This window comes from Ambystoma mexicanum, chromosome 9, assembly GCF_040938575.1.
Source record: "Ambystoma mexicanum isolate Mex_15411 chromosome 9, UKY_AmexF1_1, whole genome shotgun sequence".
NCBI classification, from domain to species: domain Eukaryota; kingdom Metazoa; phylum Chordata; class Amphibia; order Caudata; family Ambystomatidae; genus Ambystoma; species Ambystoma mexicanum.
This window is the reverse complement of record NC_090931.1, coordinates 1,184,777,820-1,184,801,267: the sequence shown is the minus strand read 5'-3', so window position 1 is coordinate 1,184,801,267 and position 23,448 is coordinate 1,184,777,820. Positions and strand designations below refer to the sequence as shown.

The window sequence follows — 23,448 nt, the reverse complement described above, 5'->3', positions numbered from 1 at the left end:
AAAACACTGATAACTAATTGTAACCAGATGACAGGAATGTGCAATTTGGAGATCCTTAAAATGGAAATTGTACCTACAATTTGAGTCTAAACTCAATTCCGTACGATGTTCTGAGGCAAAACCCCATGAATTATGGAGATTGCAGACACGGTGTTTACGCTAGAAAAATGAAAATTTACTGGAATATGGGTAGAAAGGCGGTGTACATGGGTGCCATTTTTGGTAAACGTCCGATATTGGTAAATCAACTAAAAATGAAAATAAGTTGTCATTCTTGAATGCAAGCTCTTAGGAAGATCAGAGTTGTACAAGCATGGACCATAAGTAATCTGTAATATGTACCTGCAATGTCAAACAACTGTGTATCTGGGAAATATGTGTAGTTATGAAAAATGATTTCTAAGGTAAAAGCAAAGGGGAGTTTCTTCAATAGATCATAAATGGCTGACATCACTCTGACACACTATCCTTTCTCAAATCAGGGACCAAAGAATCCTTTGACCTATTAAATCTTGAGAGGGTTGGGCATGCAGAATTAGCCGACCCACCCATTTTCAAAACACATAAAAAGAACCACTGGTAGCCAGGTGAGGACTTTCAATTTTCATCTCCTTGTGGAGCACGCTGACAGATGACTTCACATCCAGAGACTCCAGACTTCAAATCCATCAATCTCCAGAGTCAAGAACTTTTGCCAGAACCGGTAGCAGACCCAGAAGGCAGAATTATCCAGAGAGACCAGACCCAGACCAGATCGCTGTGCAGTACTGAGAGCTGACCCAGATCGCTGTGCGCAGGACCAGTACCGGAGTCCAGCCAAACCTGACCAGATCGGGGACGGAGGCCCATTACTTTCAAAATTATAGTGTGAGTACTCAGCCAGGACTGTGCAAAATCCAATCTCTTAGTTTAAAAAAATCTAATTCAAACTATTTTAACCTATTGAGAACTGCATCATAGAAATCATGTCCCTTCTTTTGATTGAAAGCTGCAAAACTGTCATCTGTCATTCTGAACTTTAAAATTTCATTTTGAGAATCTACCTTCACAAAATCGTCCGCATCTCCGGAACCGTTCATCCTAGGAACTAAATTTAACTGTCATTTTAATGCTAAGCTTCTAAGCTTTCCTGTGAACCTAAAAGCGACTTGCTACTCCTTATGGTTTTTCCGTAATCACGCTTGACGCACTCGGAAAAATTGCCGTGATTTGCGATTTGGCTCAAATTTCGTCACGTGTCAAAATAGCCGCTCCTTGTTTTCCTTTGCTGAAATTCGTTTGCAACCTGACAATCATTCATAGAGCATTGCTAAAGTGATCCTGAACTAATTTAAAGTAGCTATCACTCACCCTGAACCTCTAGAGGGAATTAAAATAATTTTTAGCATATTTTTCCCTTCTTTGCATACCACCTTTAAAGTACTTTGCCTGTGTTTAAAATCATCTCTGTTGATCTAAGCTTGCTAGGGGGGAACTGAATTGGGATTGTACTGTGATTGTATTCCTGAAGAACTGCGTGTGTCTCTTCCACCTCCTTACATTGCATAGAGGGGGGGTGAATTGCCAAAAGGGGAAAAGTGATTATATTATGTTGTGCTGAAATCATATCAAGTTTATTCCTGTGTTGCTTCTTTTCCACCTTGCATTTCCTTGTACCATATAAAGCATTCTCAGCTACCTTATCCTCTATACTACTCCTAAGTAATTACCCAGTGTGCTAGTATCATGTCATCCATTGTTGATCACTCACTGTCATATGTCTAAGTGTGATATCAATTATTAATTTATTATAAAAGTGCAATATATATATATATATTGTTTAATTCTCAAATAAACCTTTTAAATTTGCAAAACAAACTTACTTCTTGGCTCAGTGGGGTCAGGGGGATTCTAAGAGAGGGGTGTTATATAAGGGTTGTCATCCAGAGTACACAAACTGGATATAAAAATATATGAATAAGGGCTTCCCTTGAGCAATCCCAGACAACGCACTGACTTAGTGGGACTGCTTGATTGGAGTCTTTAACAAAGTGGGGGCTCGTAGCCGGGGATTCTGGATTAGATCTACCATTTGTGCAGCTTAAATACAGTGTGCTAACTGATGGGATACATACAACCGGTCGGATCACCACGCTGTGGTACGCTGTAAAGCACTCCTCAAAGGAACGCTCTGAGGAGACGGTCTGTTTTGCAAAATAAAATACAAACTTCTGTAAATCAGGAAGGAAATCAAGTTCCAGAATGACGACCTTGGTAGATATCAAAATAGCCAGAGAACACCTCTTACATAAGCTATTTGTGAGAGGTGAGTGGGCTCATCAGGACCAGGTGGTCTGGTTGCAGGCAGTCGCACCCCAGATCACTGAAAAAGGGTCAGATATATGGAGAGATCAGGGTCCCTTACATGTGGCCCTGAGTGAACTATATATGGCCCCTAAGGCCCAGGATGAGCACAACAAGATTGCCAGGGTAGCGGCATATTTATATTTACATGTGGGAGCCATACAGGACAAATGTGCTGAAGGCCAAGATCTGGCAAATAGGCAACTGATGGCGTTAGAAAAGGCCCAATCTGACCTGGTCTCTTCTGAACAGAGGCTGCAGAGGAGCCAGAAGTCAGAAAATGATAGTAGGCAGTATATTATTAAAATAAAGGAGGAAATGGATATCCTGCAACAGGAAAAGTCTGACCAGGATAACAGATTTCTGGACTTGCAGAAGGAGTACCAAGAAGGTTTGGACGCCCTACTGCAGAGCCAGAAAAAGCTGGAGCAACAACTGGACTTCAATAGGGCATGCGCATAGCAGGTAGTCACCCTGCAAAGCCACATAGATAGGGAGAAAGAGGAAAGCAATACATTGATTTAGAAAGACCTGGATACCCTGGCAGAGTTTGATCAAGAACGCCAGAAAGCTGGTGCCTTTCAAAGGCAGAGGAACGACCTGGCGACACAGATGCAGGCTCTTAGTCAGGAAAGGGACACTTTAGGCCAGGAAGTCTGCCAATTAAAAGAAAAAATTGAAGGAAATCACCTGGCCCTTCAGGGGCATGGTGACCTCCAAAAAGAGCATCAGAACTTGTTAGAGCACACCAGGAGGGTGGAAGATGCTCTGGCAAGAAAGGAGCAGGCTAGTAGGGATGGGGCTCGGAGGTAACCCTCCTGCAGCAAAGACTGGCCCAGTACTCCAGGACCAACCAGGAAGCACAGAGAGAGAATGAGGCTCTCTGTCGGCACAATCATAGGCTCCAGCAACAGGTAGCCATGCAGGAGAGACAGATAGAGTCTAGTAAGGCCTTAACTGAGGAACTGAAAGTGCAGGCTCTTGCATTGTAACAAGGAGCAGGGGCTGATAGAGATGAAGTTCACTGGGAAAGGGAAACACCTGAGCATAACCTCAGGAGCCCTAGTACCAGAGGCCTTCATCTCTCCCAGTCCCTGGACTCTGCCACCCTCATGTCTCCTGGCGCACATGAGCACGGGGCCACAGGGATGGCAGATTACTATCCAGCCAAAAGGATGGGGCTCATAGACCAGTACCACCCAGGAATGGATGGGCGGGCATCCGGGTATGGGCACCCACGCACAGTGCAATTTAGTGGGGAACCCCAGGAGAGGAGGCCCACTAAGGGCATTCTGAAAACGTCTGCCCAGTTAGGTCAGTGGGGGGGTACCCAGCAAATCCTGGTAGCAAGGAGGGATCTGAAGACTCCTCTGAGCATCACAGGACACAGGAGACCATGTCCCCACATTCTGCCAGCCATTCCCAGGCTCGCAGAATCCGGGAACACTTGGAGCTCTTTGAGCAAATGATGGAGACCTTCCATTTGAAGGACAGCAGTAGCTGCATCCAGTACGTCAAATGGACATTCTCCCCAGAATACTCCAGTTTCTTTGCGGGGCTGGAGTACAAAAACCATTCAAGATGGTCCACATACAGGGCGCCATATTGAAACATTTTTCTGTTCATAGAAATCCCCAAGAGGCTCGCAAGGCAGCCTACAATTTGTAATGTGGGGAGGATCAGGCCCCACAAGAATTTGTGCAAGAATTGAAGCGTGCCTTTGCGCAGACCACCAGAAGGGTGCGCACGGACAGCAGAGAATTCATCAATACATTTTTCCATGCACTCCCCAAATACATAATGACCCAGCTCGTGAGAGGTTCTCATGAGAAAAGATCTTTAGACTGGGTCATTAAGCAAGCCACCCGCATCTATGAGGTGCAGAAACCGGTGGAAAATAAGAATCAGCCCAAAAACCCCAAAACCAACAGCATCCCTGCTGCTGCCAAGGTGGCAGAGGTAAAGGTTGCCCCCGTTTTAGATTTGGAGATGGGGGGCCTAAAAACCTGCCTGCACCGAACAATTCACAGCCCCGAAGGCCCTCGGGCCAGTCACAGACAGGGAGTCAAGGGGGTGTTCCCACAAATGGGGTCCCCCGCTCTCCTGACTATGTAAGTCCCCGCTATAAGGGAAACATACCAATCCTGGGTTCTGTGTGGACTCCTCCAGCCCAAGGGGGGATCCAGCCAAGCACCTGACCCAGGGAACTTCCCTCCTAACTTCCCACAGGGGGGCAGAAATTCACCAAATCCTGGGCAGAACTTGTTCCCCAGGTATCCCCCCAATTTCCTGCCCCAAAATCATCCATCCTTCTTTCCCCAATTCCTTGAGCCCAGACAACAGAATCCGGGAGAGGGGAGGCCAAGGGTGGAGGGGTACCCAAATCTTCCCAACCCAGGGTATTACCAGAGAAGGGATAGATACCCTTCCCGGGATCAGCCCAGGGGAGAAAACAGGACCCCGTATCAGCCTGAGCGGGTTTCCCAGTTGGAGCGTCAGGTTCAGAATATGGCACAGGATTTGGGCCACATGCTGAGGGCCCAACAGAACCCTCAAATGGGCATGCGGCACAGAATGCCCCAAACTCTGGACCTAGTGCTCCAGAACAATGACGGGGCAGCACCCCGATAACCCACCGGTTCCCAGGGAGGAGGCACAAGGGGAAGGGGGGTGTAAAGCCTTTGAGGAAGCTTCCTTCCCCACTTGTAAACAGCCCCTGGAAACCCAGGAACCAGAAACAAAATCTCCTACCCCTGGAAGTCTGCCGCCCAAGGAGCAGAGAGGAGGTAGGAGAAACAAAGGACCCAAACAGACCCATTTTGTGGAGGAGATACAGGTCTTCCAATTTGAGGGAGAGGGATCCCAAGAGGATCCTGGGGAAAGGATCTTCTCCTTCAGAGATGGGGGAACTCCCCCCAAGGAAAAATGGGTCCCAAGAGATTCCAATCCAGACTGGGTAGATGTGGGGATTGAGCTGTCGCCGCCCATCATCCTATCCCAGAACCAACAAAACCAAACTTCCCTGGTTCAAACCCATCTGGGTGACTGCCTCCAAAGAGCGGGGGGCGACCCAGAACCGGAACCAGGGGAACCTAAAATTGAATCAATAGACTGAGTAGATGTGGGGATTGAGCTGTCGCCGCCCATCATTCTATCCCAGAACCAACAATACCAAAATCCCATGGGTCGAACCCATCCTGATGACTGCCTCCAAAAAGGGGGGGGCGGCCCAGAACCCGAAATCATTTCCAGTTGCCAAATTTTTCTTTCAGATTCCGCAGGCTCTTCACAGAATTCTGCCCAAATCTATTCTCTCGCCATGTCCAAAACCAGAAAATTAGCCCCCAGTTGTCCAAAAATGTGCATTATCTGTGCCCCCTTGAGGAGAAGGAGGGAAGATACTATGCCCCGGTACAAGTACAGGGGCAGGGTACAATTTTGGCACTGGTGGACACTGGATCCCAAGCTACCCTTCTGTCCAAAAGGGCCTTTGATGAACTAAATGCAGGAAGAGGGGAGAATTACCGTATTCCTCTCACCTCTCTTCCTGGACAACTCCAGAACTTTGACGGGAAGGAAATTCCCGTCGAGGTGACTGCAGATTTTGACTTCAAAATTGGGCGACACAAGGTGAAACACCCGGTCATAGTAGTGACTCCAGAGGGCACCCCTTGTTTACTAGGGAATGGCCTCCTGAGAAGGTTGTCACCCCTAATAGATTGCGTAAACAAGGTCCTCTGGACCCAGACTAGCCGACCAATAAAATTAAAACAGAGCGTCAACCATGTTAGTTCAAACGGCACCTGCCACATGGTTGAACAAAAATCTGACCAAGTAGAATTTCACTTCCAGAACAACCAAATTCCAGACGTGACAGTAATAGCAGTAGGACAACAGACTGGTGATGGGGGGTCCTCTCTATTTCTGAAAATCAACCTTCCTTCCAGTGTAAGGTGGTATTCCACACTGGAAGGAAATACTCTGAAATTCTTTACCAATCCATAGTCAGACATTCCCACTCCAATAGTCCAGAAAGATGTGAAATCAGCTCAGAGCCTGGCTGATGTTCAGCAAATTGGAGAGCAGTTGTTCATCCCTGTTCAGTTAAATGATGGGAAGGACTCTGTTTTCGCCCGAGTGTGTGTGAACAACGGTAAGAGCTTCATTAGCGAAGCCATGTTCTGCCAACTCCCAAAAGATCCAGCCATTCCCACATTCAAACTGATAGACAAATGGGAAATTGACCTTGAAGCACCTAATTCCCAACATCTCCTGCCAAGCAGGTGTATGCTCAAAATCTCCACTGGCAACAAGAGCATAGTCCATAATTGTTGGGTTGTGCGAGACGTCACTGCCGCCTTTTACTTAGGCAGTGACATTCTCAATCGCTTCGCCATTAGTTTGGACCTAATAAACTTCAAAGCTTGGTCCCAATTAGCGGATAATCCCATGGGCTTTGATGGTCGGCTCAATTGCTACCTTATGCAGTCGAAATTCAGATTAAAGGGAAGTCACCATCCCAGAAAGGGCCCGACAATTCTCCCTGGAAGTGAAAGTTAAAAGAGGACAAAAATTGAAAAACTCTAATGCTTATATTCATCTAAATGCTTCTCTCCAACAGTAAGGGTTAGGGGTAAACCCAACACCATTAGTCAACATAGAACATGACACCATTCCAATAGAGGTGGATAACAGCGACTTAAAGAGTATTACTCTAGCTGCAGGCACCATTATTGGAATGGTGGTTGATGACCGACATTTCTCCATTGATTTAGGAAATGAACTGTTAGGACCAATCCCCAAGGACTGTTTTGACAGTGACAGTGATGACAATACAACACCAGACAGGATCTTTACCCGGCATGGGGGGAACTTCCTGGTGTACACTTCTTGCCCTTATGGTAAAGAAGATGTGACTATTGACTTCAGAAGGGATGAGGTGATTTTCCAGGTCCATGAGGGCTGCCTTTCCCACCTGAAGCCTCCAGTCCAAATCAGCACTCTGACCAGGGACTTCTCCACCCAGCTGGAGGAGGCCGCTGAGATAGTAAAACCAGAAGTCTTTCCAGGCTTCAGGCAGATGGTGGAAGAGAGAGTCAACCTAGCGGATGCCTGTGTGACTCTGGAACAGAAGCAAAAGTTGAAATAAGTTTTCTTGGATTTCCAAGATCTCTTTGCGGTACACTAAAATGACTGTGGTCGCACCGACATCCACACAACAACAATTCCCACGGACCCTGGCATGACTCCAGTGTTTGTGAAGCAATATTGCTGGCCTCTCGCATCAATGGAGTCCCTTACTGAAATAATTAAGAACCTTGAGTCCCGGGGAATAATCCGTCCAGTACACTGCACCTTCAATAATCTGGTGCTGGGAATATTGAAGGCAAACGGCCAGTGGAGACTCTGTGCCGACCTTAGGGAGCTCAACAAACGGGTCCATACTTCCCGATGGCCTCTGCCCTACATTGACCAAGGGCTGGCCCAGATTCAGGGGTCACAGGTATTCACTGCAATAGACCTGACCAATGGATACTGGACCGTGCCTGTCAGTAGGGAGGACCAATACAAACTGGTTTTTACCTTTGGGGGCTAGCAGTACACATGGACCCGGACTCCCTTCGGATACCTCAACTCTGGCAATGAATTCAACATTTTCCTACATAAGGCCATGCCCGACCTGGGTGGGATGGGTAACCTGGCTTATGTAGATGCTGTCCTCATCAAAAGTTCATCTGTGGAAGAACACATAGCGGAGATCCGTTATGTTCTGACACAGTTGAGGGCCGTCGGAGCAAAAGTTTCCTTCCAAAAAGCACAGTAGTGTAGAACACGTGTTAATTTCTTGGGGCATGAGATTACCCCTCAGGGTCTCTGTCCCCAGGAAAAGAAAGTGGAAGCACTCCAGAAACTAAAGGATCCCACAACTCTGCGGTAACTAAGGAGCCTCCTTGGACTGATTTATTACAGCAGAAAGTTCATTGAGGGCTACGCAGAGATCACTAGACCCCTGATTCATCTTTTGAAGGGGGGGTCAAGTGGGAATGGGGTCCAGAACAATCCGAGGCAGTAAGACAACTCAAAAAAAGCCTCTCACAAGCGCCTTGCCTAGCTTACCCTGTCAGAAACAAGGAGTTCTTCCTGGGGACAGGGTTCTCTAATACGTGCTTGACGGCAGTATTATACCAAAAGCATGACAAGGTCAATAAAGTAATCTCCTATGCGAGCAAAACTTTATCCTCTGTGGAGGAAAAATTCAATGATTGTGAGAAGGCAATCCTGGCGACGGTGTGGGCATTGAAGAATTACCGCCCATTCATCCAGGGGGAACACATCATAGGGGAGACTCCACCCCAGATGATCTGGTCACATCGAATGGGATGATCATCTACTGGAAAAAGATCAAGGGTCATTCCAAAGTAGAGGGACCAGACAAAACTGGAAATTACTTAGCTGATCATCTGGCCAAAACCGGGGCCATCCAAGGGGATCTAATAGAAATAGAGTCCCTGTTGGGCGAAATCCAGGTCACTGCTATCACTAGGTCCCAGACAAATGCTCACAACAATCTTTCAACTGCACAATGGAGTAAGGAGACCCCTGATGCTGATTTGATTACGGCTCAAAAGGGGGATCCAATAATTGGTAAGTTTTACCAACACATTGAGGACCCTGAGAACTTTCCCCTGACGGATACCGATTACGTTGGGAAAGAGGACCTAAGAGTGTTGATGAAATGTCCAAAAATGTTTCGAATCCAAGACGGTTTGTTGGTAGGGAAATCCCAAGCTAGCCATGATCAGTGGGTGGTTCCTACCTCATTCTGAAGCCTGATGTTAAGCCACGCCCATGATGCGGCTACCGCCGGTCATAGGGGGTTTCACACAACACTGGAAATCTTAAGAGAGGTTGCATACTGGCCACACATGGGGCAGGACCTCAACCAATACTTCAAGGGGTGTCTGGTGTGTGCCCAATTTCAGCCATCATCCCTCACACACCGTGCGCCTCTCCAAAAGAGGGGGATGACACTGCCATGGTCAGATTTGCAAATCGACTTCGTAGGCCCTGTGATTCGCTCGTCTAGAGGAAACAAGTACATGTTGACGGTTACATGCTTGTTTACCAAGTGGGTGGAATGTCTCCCGGCCCCAAACTGCAAGGCAGAAACAGCAGCTGCCCTGTTGATTAACCACATCTTTTCCCGTTTTGGTCTACCTCAAAGTATTGAGTCAGACAGGGGTAGCCACTTCACCAGTAAAGTGATGACAAAGATGTGGGAGATACTGGGGGTCATAACGAAGCTACACATTGCTTATCGGCCAGCCTCTTCTGGTGCAGTGGAGAGATACAACAGAACCATTGTGAGCATATTAAAAAAGTTTGTGGCAGATTCTGGGCCAAGTTGGGATATCCGATTACCTCTGGTCCTAATGCCCATCAGATCTATCCCTTCATCTGCAACTAAAATGTCACCTTTTGAGTTGATGGCTGGACGCAAGATGGTGCTTCCCCAGCATTTGCTCTACAGGACCCAAGAGCAGACATTGATAAATGCCTCCACAACTCATGAGTATGTGGAGAATTTAAGGAAACACCTTCAACATGCTTTTGCCTATGCTCAGCGGAATCTAGAAAGATCAGCTGATAGCATGAAGACTCATTACGATTTGAAAACTTCCAGGAAAGTATATAATGTGGGAGACTGGGTCTATCTATACAATTTCCAAAGAAACCAGGCCAAACAGCGAAAATGTTTGCCTACATGGAAGGGACAGTTTGAAATTATAGACAAGATCTCCCCAGTAGCGTATAAGATCTGCACCCCCAAAGGTAGTCTGGCGGAAAGGGAAGACAAGTGGGTACATATAAATCAGCTAAAGTGTTGCCATCCCAGGCACACTCTGCAGCAACTAGAGGAATCCTCTGGAATCCCAGAGGGGGCCGCTCCAGAGTAATTCAGTTCCACCCTAAAATATTCCACATATAGCCTATAAAAGTCTTTGATTCTTGAACATGTTCTTGCCTCCTGATTTAAAAAAATGTATATGTTCATGTTTTTGACTATAAAATGTATATGCCGCCCCACTATATCAATAGTGGGGGAGAAATGTCTACGAATAGGTATTCCCGCTTTGCTTTATCATCCTAGGAGAGATGAAACCCGGAGACTGACCACGGAAGATGACCTGGAGACCGAGAGCAAAGATCCGAGGGGCCCGGGGTACCGCCCAATACTCCCATCAGGACCGGCGAGGAGAACCGATCGATCCGACTGGAGGGAGGAAAAGATGCTGAACTGTGCCATCTACGGAATTGGAAGATAATGATGCGGACATACCAGCACGTGGATCAAAACATCTGTTGCACCCGACTCCCCCTTGACTCGAAATCAAAGCGCAGTCGGGCGGGGGGGCTTGTCAAGGGTTTTGACCCATGTTGAATTATTAGTCGACAACAAAAACTGAATCAATAGACTGGGTAGATGTGGGGATGAGCTGTCGCCACCCATCATTCTATCCCAGAACAAAACTAAATCAATAGACTGGGTAGATGTGGGGATGAGCTGTCGCCGCCCATCATTCTATCCCAGAACAAAACTAAATCAATAGACCGGGTAGATGTGGGGATGAGCTGTCGCTGCCCATCATTCTATCGCAGAACAAAACTAAATCAATAGACTGGGTAGATGTGGGGATGAGCTGTCGCCGCCCATCATTCTATCCCAGAACCAGGAGAACAGTGCAGTTTTGCGCACACCAAAATGGTTGCCTAACCTGCCACCCACAAGTACAAGCGTGATGGACCGGAAGCGCCAGGGGTGAAAGGTGGTGCCAAAGGAAAAATAGCAGTGCCTGTTAGATCAAAAGCGCCTTGAAATCACTGCTGTTTCTCTGAAGTGCAAGCTCAAAATGTACATTTCAATATGTTCAAAATCTGTTTTTATTGATGTCAACAAGTTGCTAAAATCATGGGCACAAGACCACTCTAAAGATTCAACCTTCTTGTGGGGGGTTCCACATCACCACTCTACTGTAAGGATGCCCATCAAAACAATGGCAGCACGGATTAGAGCTGTCAAGCAAAATCCTCCTGTCAAATTCAAGACAACTCCTAAAAAGTTGGGGGCAGTACCAGCTTTGGACACAAGCCGGCGCTAGCGGTCTAAACTCTGACAGTAGAACTGTACTTCAGGAGTTGCCAAAGGATCCTGAGCCAGCTGGAAACTTCAAAGCCTTTTGGTTAATCAAAATTCATGAACACCTGCGGTTCACAGAAGACAGGCTGATTCAATTAAAAGTCCAAGAGGCTGGGAAACCTTCTCACCTCAGAACTTCACACAAGAAGCCAGGAGATCACATGAACATGCTAACCAAATGCCGAGTGCCCCCCTGGCCTGCTGACCTCAGCCGACACAATAGACTCTTGCAATTGAATGGGGTATGTTAATTTGGGTGTGGACTGTAAACAGAGCTCTGCCTGGCAGAAGAGACATGTGATCCCTGACTCCCAAGTTTCTGGGGGCGGACCCAAACACTGAAGTGAATTGAATTGAAGGCAAATATATGTTTTATAAAAACACTGATAACTAATTGTAACCAGATGACAGGATTGTACAATTTGGAGATCCTTAAAATGGATTTTGTACCTACAATTTGAGTCTAAACTCAATTCCGTATGATGTTCTGAGGCAAACCCCCATGAATTATGGAGATTGCAGACACGGGGTTCACGCTAGAAACATTTTAATTTACTAGAACATGGGAAGAAAGGCAGTGTACATGTGTGCCATTTTTGGTAAACGTCCGATATTGGTAAATCAACTAAAAATGAAAATCAGTTGTCATTTTTGAATGCAAGCTCTTAGGACGATCAGAGTTGAACAAGCATGGTCCATAAGTAATCTGTAATATGTACCTGTAATGTCAAACAACTGTGTATCTTGGAAATATGTGTAGTTATGAAAAATGATTTCCAAGGTAAAAGCAAAGGGGCGTTTCTTCAATAGATTGTAAATGGCTGACATCACTCTGACACACTATCCTTTCTCAAATCAGGGACCAAAGAATCCTTTGACCTATTAAATCTTGAGAGGGTTGGGCATGCAGAATTAGCCGACCCACCCATTTTCAAAACACATAAAAAGAACCACTGGTAGCCAGGTGGGGACTTTCAATTTCCATCTCCTTGCGGAGCACGCTGACAGACACCTTCACATCCAGAGACTCCAGACTTCAAATCCATCAATCTCCAGAGAGAAGAACTTTTGCCAGAACTGGTAGCAGACCCAGAAGGCAGAATTATCCAGAGAGACCAGACCCAGACCAGATCGCTGTGCAGTGCTGAGAGCTGACCCAGATCGCTGTGCGCAGAACCAGTACCGGAGTCCAGCCAAACCTGACCAGATCGGGGACGGAGGCCCATTCCTTTCAAAATTATAGTGTTAGTACTCAGCCAGGACTGTGCAAAACCCAATTGCTTGGTTTAAAATGATCTAATTCAAACTATTTTAACCTATTGAGAACTGCATCATAGAAATCGTGTCCCTTCTTTTGATTCAAAGCTGCAAAACTGTCATCTGTCATTCTGAACTTTAAAATTTCATTTTGAGAATCTACCTTCACAAAATCATCCGGATCTCCGGTACCATTCGTCCTAGGAACGAAATTTAACTGTCATTCTAAAGCTAAGAATCTAAGCTTTCCTACGAACCTACGCTCGACGCACTCGGAAAAATTGGCTCAAATTTCGGATCTCCGGTACCGTTTGTCCTAGGAACGAAATTTAACTGTCATTCTAAAGCTAAGAATCTAAGCTTTCCTACGAACCTAAGCTCGACGCACTCGGAAAAATTGGCTCAAATTTCTTCACGTGTCAAAATAACCGCTCCTTGCTTTCCTTTGCTGAAATTCATTTGCAACCTGACAATGATTCATAGAGCATTGCTAAAGTGATCCTGAACTAATTTAAAGTAGCTATCACTCACCATGAACCTCTAGAGGGAATTAAAATAATTTTTAGCATATTTTTCCCTTCTTTGCATACCACCTTTAAAGTACTTTGCCTGTGTTTAAAATCATCCCTGTTGATCTAAGCTTGCTAGGGGGGAACTGAATTGGGATTGTACTGTGATTGTATTCCTGAAGAACTGTGTGTGTCACTTCCACCTCCTTACATTGCATAGAGGGGGGGTGAATTGCCAAAAGGGGAAAAGTGATTATATTATGTTGTGCTGAAATCATATCAAGTTTATTCCTGTGTTGTTTCTTTTCCACTTTGCATTTCCTTGTACCATATAAAGCATTCTCAGCTACCTTATCCTCTATACTACTCCTAAGTAATTACCCAGTGTGCTAGTATCACGTCATCCATTGTTGATCACTCACTGTCATATGTCTAAGTGTGATTTCAATTATTAATTTATTATAAAAGCGCAATATATATATATATTGTTTAATTCTCAAATAAACCTTTTAAATTTGCAAAACAAACTTACTTCTTGGCTCAGTGGGGTCAGGGGGATTAGGGGTGTTATATAAGGGTTGTCATCCAGAGTACAAGAGCTGGACATAAAAATATATAAATAAGGGCTTCCCTTGAGCAATCCCAGACAAGGCACTGACTTAGTGGGACTGCTTGATTGGAGTCTTTAACAGGACCTGCAGCAGGGCTTCACTGGTCATCCAGGATTTGCAGCAGTCCTCTTCCTTCCTCTCCTCTTCGGTTCTTTCGTTCCAGTGGTTGACTCTGCTTTCCAAGTCCCAGAGACCTGCTTTCAAACAGTTTTCCCTGTTCGGCAGAATTATATGCAGTACCCTTTGGGTACACCACACACAATTAAGACTACAAGTGACAGTACAAATTCACCTTGGGTGCAGCCTCTACTACACAGCTAAAGTAGTAGTGATGACTGAGCAGCCAGACTTATCTCAAGAGTAAGTGAGCATTATCAAATAGTTGCACAAGGACAGCAATTACTATGATTCAGGCAAACACTGACTCAAGGTTTTCAAGTAAAAGAACATTTATTTCACTCTTCAGTTGTATAACATTACACCATTATAAGCAACTTAAAAATCACACTCTTAATACACCACACCACTTCCCTTAAATTCCAGACAAGTTAAGCTCACAACAATGAAGTGGGAGCAAAATGGCAATCAAGCAATTTAAAAGAGTGGGAAAACCAAAGTTGATAGAAATGAACCACACCAACAGGTAAGTACTCAGGGCAATTGAGCAAGAGGAACTACAGTGATAGAATCAGGTAGAAAAGGCTTAGGGTCAAAGTCAATAGGACAAAAGTCTTTTGCTCAAGATCACACGATTCAGGGTAGTTTGCGGTAAAGTTCGTGCCACGGATTTCAGACGAGGTTGGGTGGTAGAAAAGTTAGTTCAAAGAGAAGAGAAGGACAAGCCCTCAGACTGGAGCAAGATTTCACACACTTACCCCGCATCTGAACGAAACGAGCAACCGGATTTGCACAGTACCTTAAAATGGAGAGGAAGCTTTAGCTGTGGCGGACTTTCCTGGTAGTTCCTGCAGGTTCACGGTTCCTGAAGTGACTGTCAGATTGACACAAAGTAGGAAGACTGGAGGGTCCTGCACTACCCAGGGAAGAAACTAGCAGCAGAGCAAAGCAACAAATAAAAGGTGCGCTCCTTAAAACCCAAGCAGGGTCCGACCTTCCTGGCTATCCGGCCCACTGTAGCTCTGTTCAGCGAATTCGACCAGAGGAGGGGTCCTGGCTTGCAGTGTGGGTGAACTGGTTGGTCCCACCAGCTCAAGGGAAGAAGTTTCCTGGAATATCTTCTCTGTAGTCGGATTCTGAAGATTCAGACCTGCAGCAGGGCTTCACCGGGCGGTTCAGACGTTGAAGGGGTCCTATTCTATCAGCTCCTCATTGGTTCTTTCGTTCCAGTGGTGACTCTGCCTTTCCAGTCCCAGAGACATGTTTTTTATGCAGTTTTCCCCCATTCATACAGCCTGGCTGTCAATCACATAGCAGGGTGGTTGTCCTGGCAAGGACAGTCCTCTTAGCCAATCAAACAGGAGTGTGACTTGGGTTACCAAGGGAACCCATGGCAGGGGTCTGAAGAGCCCTCCCTTACATCCTGCCTACCCAAATTTTCAGACGCCATAAGGAGGGTCTCTGTGCAGAAGCCCGCGAAAAGACGGTGAACAAAGGAATCAACCCCAGTTTGGTGCGCAGAGAACAACACGAGAAAGACTTTAACAAAAAGAAATGATGAATAAACCCAGCCGGAGCCAAAATAAAATGTATTTGGTCAAGTGGGTTTATGTTCGAGGCTAATATGATAGCCTAAAACAATAACATGGTTATATAAGATAACCGTGGTAGAAACGTTAGGGTAGTTACCACTGCCACCACCCAAGTCTTGATGTAAAGGGAGCGAAACAGTGCTCCAAGAGACACAGACAAAAAGGGATAGGAATTAACCCTTTCCAATACTCCATGTAAGATGGGGTGTACTGGGTCTGTAGTTTAAAGAGACTATATAAAGTTCATGGCAACTTTACATGTTTCTGGGAGACAGTAGTAAGTCCCAGAAAAATTGAGTCAGCGGGAAGTCTAAAAAACAACCCTGTGTCACTGCACTGACGGTGCTGTGTATCACACACAAACAATGGTGCTCATGGAGTAGGTGAGGGTCCAGAGCCCAAGATCACACAAATGGTAAAAACACACACAGCAAAACACATGTAAGAGTGGGAAAAAGGCTCAAACTCTTACCAGGTGAAAAAAAAAATCCTAGAAATCCAGCAAAGCTGCTGAGAGACTCATTAGGTAAGGGAAATTAACCATTTATGAGAATTCTCCCTAACATTCCCCCATTCATTCCAGCCTGGCTGTCACTCACACAGAAGGGTGGCTGTCCTTGCCGGACATCCTGCCGGCCAATCACACCAGAGTGCATTCAGGTCTCCTAGGAGACTAAGCACAGGGAGGTACACGCACCTCCCTCACATCCTGCCCACCCCAGACACCCTGGCGCCAGAGGAGGGCTTCAGCACTGAAGCCCGCCAAAGGCCAACAAACAAAGGGACCAAACCTGGTTTGGCACGCAGAGACAAACACAAGAAGGACCGTTTCTAAAAGAAATGGCAAAAAAAGATGACTGGAGTCTGTTTGTACAGATAGGTCTTGGGCGCCATATTGAAAAACATGGCTGACCCGATTTTTAGCTACCATTGTTAGCGGTCGGGAAAAATCAAGGTAGTTGATCTAAACTACTGCCACCAGCCATTTAAAGTAGGAAAGGGTAACATTTTACTGTTACATGTCTGAAAGACACCCCTGTGCCATTGCACTGAAGGTGCTGTGTGACACACAGAAAAAGATGATGCCACTGGAGTTGTTTTAAAACTCCATAATCAAAGAACACAAAAGTAAAACACACATTAAAATACATTAAAGAGTGGGAAAAAAGGCTCACACTTTTTCCAGGTAAAAACATCAAATCCTAGAAATCCAGCAAAGTTCATGGGGGTCTCAAAAGGTAAGGGACATTAGCACATTTGGAGAATTCTCCCAAACACTGCTAGAGCCCTTCGGCCTTCAGGCTCAAACTATCTGCAGATTAGATGTTTTTACAAGCAAAGAGTGAAGGTAGATCTCTCTGATCCACAGGTGCCTCCCTCTGGAATGACCTCCATGCCCCTCTCAGACTTGAGCCAGATCTATTTAAGTTCTGGAAGCTTCTCTAGGCCCTCCTTTTCTCTTCCTCCTTTCCTATCCCATTCCCTTAGTAATGTCATTCTCTGCCTGTTTGATTGGATACTTGATTCCTTCAGATTCTTACAGGGCACCAGGCCCTCCTCAACCAGTCCACCCCTGCACTTGATCTCCCCTGACCACCCCCTGCACTAGCCTGGCTGGGCCTGCTCCTCCTGAGCCCTTCCAGCCCTGTCCCTCACACTTAGCATATGGACCTTCTTCCACTGCACTCTCTGCATTCCCCTGGTACTCTCTACCTGGCCTTCCCTGGCACTCACTTAACCCACGGGCCATTTCCAGGCAGACTGGCGCTACCGCCTCTCTCCCTCACACTTCTTGTTACTTACTGCACCTGCACAATCCAAACGACACAAGGCCTAGTAGGACCGTTTTTGTTTTTCTTCATCTCTTTGTTTTTTCACCGCCCCTTCTGTCTTATTGTGCCTTGAATCACTGTGTGTATAGGCTCATTATCAATACACAATAAATACATAAATACATACATAAAGATGACACTAACATCACAGGAATAACCATGGCGGAAAAAGGCTGGGGAGCGCTGTGTGGCCACCTCCAAATATGTGGAGCACACAGACTTCCACTCCCCCATGTGCATAGAAGAAGTAAGCCATGTGAGTACAGAGATCACCTACCCCCAACTCCATGCACTCCGTAGAAGTCCAAGTCAACATGCTGGCGGAAAATATCCTGACACTTGCCAAACAGTTGACTAACCATGCAACTTTGTGGTATGTGCCTCTAACCCTTAAGAAAGTTGACGAGATCATTGAAGTGCCACCTATTGAGTTTCCAAGCAAGGATCAAGAATAAGAAATGGATAAGTGATATGAAGCTCAGAAATGTGAACGTCTGGAAACGAAACAAAGAAATGGTGACAATATTTTGCCTGTTGTGAACCCAGATAGACCAACCAAAGAGCCCTACGCAGTGTGCTTCACCCAATCGAGCTTAATCCATTTGGTTGGACCCTCATATTGCACTTTGAATGGATTTGTGCATGGAGGTATTACTATAAAGCTAATGGATGAGGTGGCCGGGATTGCAGCTGTCAATCATTGCAAGACGAATACTGTCATTGCATCAGTGTTAGCTGTCAATTTTCATTGCAAGATCAAGACAGGTTGTATCATTGCTATATCGGGACTCATGACATTCATGAGTAGCAAATGAATGGAGATTGAAGTGTTTGTGGATACCGAACCCTTTTTTGAAGATTTTCAGTAAAGCTATTGTGCTGTCAGTGTAATCTTCACCTGTGTATCGTTCAATCAAGAAGCACAGCCTCTACCTGTGCCACAATTGCTGTTAGAAAACAATGACGAGAAAACACACTTTGAATGGGAAAGGTGTGATACCTACAAAACAAAGCCAAAAGACAAGTCGAGATGAAGCCTCTCCTTGAGCCATAATGTCGGAAGCAAACCTCAGGCTGCGGAAGCGATTGAATTAGAAACATAAGTGTTCACTAAATAAATCTCTCATATTGGACAAACATTTTACACAAAGAAAAGTAGTATTGTTCGAAGTTAAGGTTATCCAGTGTTACACTATGTCCTGGAACTGGAAGGCAACGCTTATGTGTGTAAACTGGAAACTATTATACTATAGAGTATTGTATTGAAATGTCTGCATTTAGTCAGTGTCAAGAATCCCTCACACACAGACACATGCAGACTGTCTCTATATAATAGTAACAATAAATATGGCCTCATTACAATTTGGGCAGTATTCTGGCAGTAAATCTGCCAGAATAACCCCCAACAAAATTATTGTTACCGCCACATGATCCGGAGGTATTCCGCTCAATTACAAGTGGCAGTGGTGGTGTGAGTCCCCATTTCTTTTTAGTCCGCAGGGCTCATGTGGGAATTTTTGAAGACATTACTGCAGCTGTAATTCCGCCACAGTAATTCCACAGAAAATGGGCAGAAAATTGGCAGATTTACCTCCAGCTCAAAGCTGGAGGTGAATCCCAACTTTCCGTTAAACTCGTAGTTGAGCGGTGCAGTAATGTGGCAGTAATTGTATTACCACTGCAGTTTTACCGCACCGTCCAACTCGTAATGAGGCATTCATATTTTTCCGCACCTTTTAGAGAATTGCAGCACAAAACACTATCAGTTTGAATGGAAAAAAACATTAATTCAAAGTCAGTGTTGTGCGCATAGATTCGAGAGAAAAAACACTTCTATGAACACATACACAATTTAAAACAATTTTTGATCAGTACTTTGTTGTGATGCAAGTGCAACAGCCGAGGCAGACAATTAGATTTAGACTGCACAAAAGATATTAGCAGATCGCCTAGTGCTAGCAGTCCTTGTTGGGTGCGGCAGAATGTGCATGTCCATTTGTTTCTAGGTTTGATACATAGTAGAAACACCAATAGCCAAACAGAAAGAGCAACATTGTACTCATGGATGCAGAGGATCAAGATAGGGTGATGTATTTTGCATTTAGCTGTAGGATACAGTGTTGTGTTTTAAGAGATGTGAGAGCAGGTAACTTGTATAGGTAGGCATGTGAAATGTGTTGCAGTAAAGGCGAGGTCCAAAGGCTAAAATAGCAGGAGTTGTGCCATGTCTGATCTTAGGGCACGTTACAGGATGCATTTTGTGAACGTATGAGAAACAGGTTTAATGCGGAGCTGCGGCTCTGTCCAGTTGATCCTGAGGCAAGTCGCAAATTCCTTCCCCAGAGAGAGAAGTTGTGCTGTCAAGGTTACAGGCAGCCATGCTGTGCCGATAACAGTTGAGTCCATCTGCAGAGATCGGAGGAGCTGGGAAAAGAATGTTGGGCCCAGGGAGGAAGGGCAGGCATGCGCTTTTTGAAGGTTGCATTCATTTGAGCAGGGGATGGGGTTCTCTGATTCCAAGGGGCCTGATGAAGATTTAGAGCACTGCTACGAGGGACGTCATTTCACCAAAATGCCTTGGGTAGCAGAAGTGACATCACATGACCTTTGACCTCTGATGACATCACAGGAAGTGATGTAATTGGACCACCACCCAAAGTGACATCATGGGCAGTGAAGGAACACAACCTTTTGGTCCTTGACAAAACAGGAAGTATCATCGCAAAGCATTTTCCTAAGTACACTATGGAAAATATGGTTACAATATCACTATAATATGATATACATTTCATACAATAATAGATCACCATATGCATCATTAATATCAGTGTGTATAGGCCCATATTACCAAATTACTGTGAATGCAAGCAGACTTCCAAGGCAAAATGATAATGATGTATTATTATGAACCATATGCACTTTATAGAGAACACATATACATACAATATCACCCAATACGTGTTGGTACTCATTTATCAACTTCAGAAGGATAAAAGGCTGAGTTTAGGTGTTTAAGAACAGACTAAATCAGTGACTCACACCCTGTAGTGTGCCTGAAATAAACCTTTAATGAGTCTAGCAATTATTGTATATAATTTCAGAAAGACATATTATTTGTTATTCCTATTCTTTCTTATATAGGAGCACTGCTCAAGTGGAACCACCTGTGTTTTTAAGAAGCCTGAACAAGAAAGCAAGCCATTCCAAAATTAAAGAGCGACATGGCGCTGGCCATAGCCCAAGAGCTTACATTTATTTACAACAAAAAGAAATGTTTTTTAAGGGGTAGCAGGGCAGACCTCAGGGGTAGCAAGGAAGACCTCAGGGGTCACAACTGTGTCTCCTGACGACCCGAAATGACGTCCCTGCCTGCTACCCTCACCCAAAGAACGGTCATCCTATTTGAACTGCATGTCTGCACTCTAGAGATCAATAAGTAAGCGATATTCAAACATAAGAGTGGTGCCCAATCTCGTAATTTATCCCAGAGAGAGATAACTAAGGAGGCGTGCAAGGGCTGTTCTGTGATTTGGGGCAGGAGGAGCAGAGGTGATGCTAATAAATGTATGTACCAGTGCAGACAGCTGTTTGTGCATGCCAGTGTCTGGTATAATGAGGGGGCCATTGTATTAATACATCAGAGTTGACTCGCTATTTACACTTTGATCAGGCTCCGACAGAGGAGTGCACATCTAGTGGTGGTGATGAATATTTGCTTGTTACAGAAATGTGTTATGGTAACAGTGCACCTGGTAGACAATCAACTCCTACGTTTCACAATGATGATGTAGCAGGTCACGTGTTTAGGGGAATGTATTTTAGATAATGTGTGACTAATAGGGTAATGGGCTATAGAAATTGTGTATAGGTGTTAGCCAAAGGGGAGTGTGGGATCATGTTGTGATCCTTATCATGCATAGTTTTGTTAAATTGTGGTTTTCCACTAGAAAAGATATAACTTTCGTGCATTGATTATTTGGCCTATTTGGGATTGTTTTTATTGTTTGAGTTTTGGGTCATTCACCTTACAATTCCGATAATTATTTTGAGTTCCTTGCAGGGAGCTCATCCATCCGTTCACCTATACCCACTCACCTATCCATTTATGCAACCATTTCACGAACCCATCTATCCATTCACCCGTGAATCCACATGCTCTCCCATTCACCTACCCACTCATACATATGAAACTAAAAGCCAGATATATGTACTTTGCCAAGGGCTGTTAACAAAAGGGATGTTATGAATATGCATGCATTTAGGGAACACATGAATTCCAAATGACATAGATGGTGTACACCTATGGACTCAATGTGTGGTTACAGTGAGTGTGCAGTCTGTGACGAAATCTGAACACTATATATGTTGAAGCTGACCTCTCGCAAAGGTCCATAGATGTAGACTATGTGCCTGCCAAAATAAGTGTCAACATTTAATGTAGGAAACATTGTTACAATTGGGTGTACTCCATTCCAATTTGCCTTTGCCAATCGCCGCCCTCTTGCTGATTTTTGCTCTGGCTCTGGGGCCCTTAATTGGTATGAGGCCCATTTCTGCTCCGATGCATATCCCTGCAACTAGGCCATCTCTGCTTTTAGGTCTATCCTTCCTAGAAGGACTCTCCCTGCATGCTCCGAGGCCCATGCCTGCTACTTGAATCCTCTTTTCCCAGACACCTAGCACTTAGAACATGCCCATCCCTGATCACTGGTTCGAAGCATCTCCATGTGTTGAATGTTTTTTTTCATTATATCACACGCACAGTTTAGAAATCACCACGTCAACCTCCAATATTCAGACTCAGAGGAATCCGGCATTAAGCGCTATGTAAGAAGACCCATTATTAAAAGTATTAGTAGAATTCAAAAGCGTTTTCTATGCTTTGTTATAATTTAACTTTCCGCAATAAAATGCAATTACATTGCATAAACCCTCTGTTCACGCAATTAAAATTCCTCACCCACACACCTTTATTTAGTAAAGCGTTACCTGCAAATGGGTGATATAACCTACCGAAATGAACATATTTCACAAACGGGTAATTACAGACCCTGGAAATGTGGAATCAAAGCAGAACTAAAGTTTCAGGAACGCACTGAATGGCGAAGATATTGAATATTTAAAAAATTAAAATACATGTAATCAAGATGGAATGTCCTCCATTAACAGGACTGACCAATGAAACGCCGACCTTAACATTGCTTATTGACATGATGCGATTTGAAGGCTGGCACTAATGGCATTCTTCTTGGAATAAGATGGCAAACATGGCATTAGCAAACAAACATTACACGATCAATCACAGCAGGTAATCTCTCTGATAAACAAAGCGCGGTTCACTGATCCAGCTTAAATCACTCTATAAATATTCGAGGTGTGCTGGGACTTCAATTTGTTTTAATCTTGCCTTTAGTGCAATGGCATTTATACATTGAAAAGGTCAGAATCTATTTTTGAAGGATGCATGACAACCTTAGAGTAAATAATATGTACAGCATATATAATATGTTGAACTCGGGGAAACCGCAAACCCGTATTATGCAGAGCTAGTAAGGTTACAAAAGGACAACGTTAATTTTGCATGACATGTTCAAACGTGCAAGATGAATTTGCATGGATCCTCGGTAACATTCTGCAAACACATTAGGCCTATTGTTCTTATTTTTTTACTGTGCATTGGTTATACATCAAAACCTTCAGCATAAACAATGTATTACAGTACAAAGAAAGGAATTAAAAAAAATGCATCAAAGTTCATCAAAATGTAAAATAACCATAGTACATTCAAATGCAATCTAAGATCCATACATTGTACATATAACTTAAGTGTCCATTTTATGCAGTGCAATCAAGCGTAGTACTTCTTTCCAAATAAAATAGGCCGATGCAGTTACTACAGTAGACTTAGCACCGTAAATATTGTTCCAAAACGGATCCTAATGTATTTTATTAAAACATCTTGCTTAGTGGAATGTGTTCGTTCAACTT

The 23,448-nt window shown here is 44.6% G+C and overlaps 1 pseudogene; it reads left to right on the top strand.

Moving 5' to 3' along the window:
- LOC138487446 (cytosolic acyl coenzyme A thioester hydrolase-like) overlaps positions 1-18,514 on the top strand; it is a 75,017-nt pseudogene extending 56,503 nt beyond the window's left edge.
- The last annotated feature ends 4,934 nt before the right edge of the window (positions 18,515-23,448 follow it).